Here is a 5,000-nt window from a genome sequence, read left to right as displayed (position 1 = left end):
GGGCAGGCTCCGGGTTGACCTGGTGGCCGGAGGAGAATTAAGCCCGGAGCCCGGGGCAGGGCGACCCCGGACGGACGGGGGTCCGCCTGGCCCCTGCCCGCGGGGGCAGGCTCCGGGTTGACCTGGTGGCCGGACGGGAATTAAGCCCGGAGCCCGGGGCAGGGCGACCCCGGACGGACGGGGGTATGCCGGCCCCTGCCCGCGGGGGCAGGCTCCGGGTTGACCTGGTGGCCGGAGGAGAATTAAGCCCGGAGCCCGGGGCAGGGCGACCCCGGACGGACGGGGGTCCGCCTGGCCCCTGCCCGCGGGGGCAGGCTCCGGGTTGACCTGGTGGCCGGACGGGAATTAAGCCCGGAGCCCGGGGCAGGGCGACCCCGGACGGACGGGGGTATGCCGGCCCCTGCCCGCGGGGGCAGGCTCCGGGTTGACCTGGTGGCCGGAGGAGAATTAAGCCCGGAGCCCGGGGCAGGGCGACCCCGGACGGACGGGGGTCCGCCTGGCCCCTGCCCGCGGGGGCAGGCTCCGGGTTGACCTGGTGGCCGGAGGAGAATTTAGCCCGGAGCCCGGGGCAGGGCGACCCCGGACAGACGGGGGTCCGCCTGGCCCCTGCCCGCGGGGGCAGGCTCCGGGTTGACCTGGTGGCCGGACGGGAATTAAGCCCGGAGCCCGGGGCAGGGCGACCCCGGACGGACGGGGCTCCGCCGGCCCCTGCCCGCGGGGGCAGGCTCCGGGTTGACCTGGTGGCCGGAGGAGAATTAAGCCCGGAGCCCGGGGCAGGGCGACCCCGGACGGACGGGGGTCCGCCTGGCCCCTGCCCGCGGGGGCAGGCTCCGGGTTGACCTGGTGGCCGGAGGAGAATTAAGCCCGGAGCCCGGGGCAGGGCGACCCCGGACAGACGGGGGTCCGCCTGGCCCCTGCCCGCGGGGGCAGGCTCCGGGTTGACCTGGTGGCCGGACGGGAATTAAGCCCGGAGCCCGGGGCAGGGCGACCCCGGACGGACGGGGCTCCGCCGGCCCCTGCCCGCGGGGGCTGGCTCCGGGTTGACCTGGTGGCCGCTCGGGACTTAAGCCCGGAGCCCGGGGCAGGGCGACCCCGGACGGACGGGGCTCCGCCTGGCCCCTGCCCGCGGGGGCAGGCTCCGGGTTGACCTGGTGGCCGGACGGGGAATAAGCCCGGAGCCCGGGGCAGGGCGACCCCGGACGGACGGGGGTCCGCCGGCCCCTGCCCGCGGGGGCAGGCTCCGGGTTGACCTGGTGGCCGCTCGGGACTTAAGCCCGGAGCCCGGGGCAGGGCGACCCCGGACGGACGGGGGTATGCCGGCCCCTGCCCGCGGGGGCAGGCTCCGGGTTGACCTGGTGGCCGGTTTGCTTTCGGGCCACCAGGTCAACCCGCTGCCTGTATGGGGTTGACCTGGTGGCCGCTTTCCTTCCCGGCCACCAGGTCAACCCGCTGAATGTATGGGGTTGACCTGCTGGCCGCTTTCCTTCCCGGCCACCAGGTCAACCCGCTGAATGTATGGGGTTGACCTGCTGGCCGCTTTTCTTCCCGGCCACCAGGTCAACCCGCTGAATGTATGGGGTTGACCTGCTGGCCGCTTTCCTTCCCGGCCACCAGGTCAACCCGCTGAATGTATGGGGTTGACCTGCTGGCCGCTTTCCTTCCCGGCCACCAGGTCAACCCGCTGAATGTATGGGGTTGACCTGCTGGCCGCTTTTCTTCCCGGCCACCAGGTCAACCCGCTGAATGTATGGGGTTGACCTGCTGGCCGCTTTCCTTCCCGGCCACCAGGTCAACCCGCTGAATGTATGGGGTTGACCTGCTGGCCGCTTTCCTTCCCGGCCACCAGGTCAACCCGCTGAATGTATGGGGTTGACCTGCTGGCCGCTTTCCTTCCCGGCCACCAGGTCAACCCGCTGAATGTATGGGGTTGACCTGCTGGCCGCTTTCCTTCCCGGCCACCAGGTCAACCCGCTGAATGTATGGGGTTGACCTGCTGGCCGCTTTCCTTCCCGGCCACCAGGTCAACCCGCTGAAAGTATGGGGTTGACCTGGTGGCCGCTTTCCTTCCCGGCCACCAGGTCAACCCGCTGAAAGTATGGGGTTGACCTGGTGGCCGCTTTCCTTCCCGGCCACCAGGTCAACCCGCTGCCGGCATGGGGTTGACCTGCTGGCCGCAGAGGGGCAGGCTCCGGGTTGACCTGGTGGCCGGACGGGGATTAAGCCCCGGCTCGGAGCAGGGCAAGCCCGGGCGGAGGGGGGTCCGCTTGGCCCCTGCCCGCGGGGGCAGGCTCCGGGTTGACCTGGTGGCCGGTTTGCTTTCGGGCCACCAGGTCAACCCGCTGAATGTATGGGGTTGACCTGCTGGCCGCTTTCCTTCCCGGCCACCAGGTCAACCCGCTGAATGTATGGGGTTGACCTGCTGGCCGCTTTCCTTCCCGGCCACCAGGTCAACCCGCTGAATGTATGGGGTTGACCTGCTGGCCGCTTTCCTTCCCGGCCACCAGGTCAACCCGCTGAATGTATGGGGTTGACCTGCTGGCCGCTTTCCTTCCCGGCCACCAGGTCAACCCGCTGAATGTATGGGGTTGACCTGCTGGCCGCTTTCCTTCCCGGCCACCAGGTCAACCCGCTGAAAGTATGGGGTTGACCTGCTGGCCGCTTTCCTTCCCGTCCACCAGGTCAACCCGCTGAATGTATGGGGTTGACCTGCTGGCCGCTCTGCTTCCCGGCCACCAGGTCAACCCCCTGCCGGTATGGGGTTGACCTGCTGGCCGCAGAGGGGCAGGCTCCGGGTTGACCTGGTGGCCGGCAGGGACTTCAGCCCCAGGGCCCCTGGCAGGGCGACCCTGCCCTTGTTCCCCAGAAAAGGAGAGAGCTGGCTCGCAGCGGGAAAAGCTGCCTACGGCACCTGGGATTCCCAGGCGGTCACCCATCCAAGTACTAGCCAGGCCCGGGACGGTTTACCTTCCGAGATCGGACGGGATCGGGGGCCTTCCGTCCGGTATGGCCGTAGGCACTCGGCTCCGGTCCGCCTCGTCCCCTTTCCCTTACTGACTCCCCTGCCTCGGGTGGGCCCGATCCTTTTTTCCGTTTTTTTTTTTCGCTCCGGAGGCTTCATGAGCCCCCCCCCAACACCCCTTTGGGGGTCGGTGAAATTTTTTTTTTCAGACTTCCAGGGGCCCGATCCTGGCCGCGGGCACCCGGCTCCGGGCACCCGGCTCCGGGCCGCCTCGTCCCCTTTCCCTTACTGACTCCGCTGCCTCGGGTGGGCCCGATCCTTTTTTCCGTTTTTTTTTTCCGCTCCGGAGGCTTCGTGAGCCCCCCCCAACACCACTTTGGGGGTCGGTGAAAAATTTTTTTTCAGACTTCCAGGGGCCCGATCCTGGCCGCGGGCACCCGGCTCCGGGCACCCGGCTCCGGGCCGCCTCGTCCCCTTTCCCTTACTGACTCCCCTGCCTCGGGTGGGCCCGATCCTTTTTTCCGTTTTTTTTTTTTTCGCTCCGGAGGCTTTATGAGCCCCCCCCAATACCACTTTGGGGGTCGGTGAAAAAAATTTTTCAGACTTCCAGGGGCCCGATCCTGGCCGCCGGCACCCGGCTCCGGGCACCCGGCTCCGGGCCGCCTCGTCCCCTTTCCCTTACTGACTCCCCTGCCTCGGGTGGGCCCGATCCTTTTTTCCGTTTTTTTTTTTTTCGCTCCGGAGGCTTTATGAGGCCCCCCCTAACCGTTTTTGGGGTCGGTGAAAATTTTTAGTCAGACTTCCAGGGGCCCGATCCTGGCCGCGGCTTCGCAGGCTGGCCTGGGGGGGGGGGCATCTCTAGCTCCGGCCGCGGACGGCGAGACGCTCGGCCACCAGGTCAGCCCGGAGGAAAAGGCTGAAAAAAATGTCTAAGTCCCCCCGGGACACCAGGTCAACCCGGAGGAAAAGGCTGAAAAAAATGTCTAAGTCCCCCCGGGACACCAGGTCAACCCGGAGGAAAAGGCTGAAAAAAAGTCTAAGTCCCCCCGGGACACCAGGTCAACCCGGAGGAAAAGGCTGAAAAAAATGTCTAAGTCCCCCCGGGACACCAGGTCAACCCGGAGGAAAAGGCTGAAAAAAAGTCTAAGTCCCCCCGGGACACCAGGTCAACCCGGAGGAAAAGGCTGAAAAAAAGTCTAAGTCCCCCCGGGACACCAGGTCAACCCGGAGGAAAAGGCTGAAAAAAAGTCTAAGTCCCCCCGGGACACCAGGTCAACCCGGAGGAAAAGGCTGAAAAAAAGTCTAAGTCCCCCCGGGACACCAGGTCAACCCGGAGGAAAAGGCTGAAAAAAATGTCTAAGTCCCCCCGGGACACCAGGTCAACCCGGAGGAAAAGGCTGAAAAAAAGTCTAAGTCCCCCCGGGACACCAGGTCAACCCGGAGGAAAAGGCTGAAAAAAAGTCTAAGTCCCCCCGGGACACCAGGTCAACCCGGAGGAAAAGGCTGAAAAAATGTCTAAGTCCCCCCGGGACACCAGGTCAACCCGGAGGAAAAGGCTGAAAAAAATGTCTAAGTCCCCCCGGGACACCAGGTCAACCCCGAGGAAAAGGCTGAAAAAATGTCTAAGTCCCTGCTCGGCCATCAGGTCAACCCCATTCAAAGTGACGGGTTGACCTGATGGCCGGCAGTCTCACGGAAGTCCGGATGGGGTCGCCAAAAGTGCCCTCGGCCGACCGAGAGAACCAGGAGGTCGGATAGGATTTCAGATTGGTCCCCCTAAATTGGCGGTTGGATTTTTCGACTAGTTCATTTTGACGGGTGCGAGGAGATTTCTGAGAACAGGTTTTTCGGAACCTGTGAGAACCAGAGATGAGCCTCGGGGACCAATCTGCGCGTTGTACCCGATCTTGTGAGGGGGGACAGGGGCACGTTGGCAGGTGGGGCGGCCCCCGGCCCCCCCGAGCCCCCCCTTTTCCGGCTCTTTTCCTCCGGGGACCCCGTCGTCCCCTCGCACCCCCGGTGCAGGCCCGGTGGCCGGGAT

General features: G+C 66.1%; 1 non-coding gene across 1 annotated transcript; it reads right to left on the bottom strand.

The window, feature by feature from the left end:
* Window positions 1-2,896: 2,896 nt before the first annotated feature.
* On the bottom strand, window positions 2,897-3,015 carry LOC141979819 (5S ribosomal RNA). The gene has a single exon (XR_012637209.1). It is a non-coding gene; the product is annotated as a 5S ribosomal RNA (ribosomal RNA).
* Between the last annotated feature and the right edge of the window lie 1,985 nt (window positions 3,016-5,000).

Source organism: Natator depressus, chromosome 28 (genome assembly GCF_965152275.1).
Source record: "Natator depressus isolate rNatDep1 chromosome 28, rNatDep2.hap1, whole genome shotgun sequence".
Taxonomy (NCBI): domain Eukaryota; kingdom Metazoa; phylum Chordata; order Testudines; family Cheloniidae; genus Natator; species Natator depressus.
This window is presented reverse-complemented; position numbering and strand designations above follow the sequence as displayed.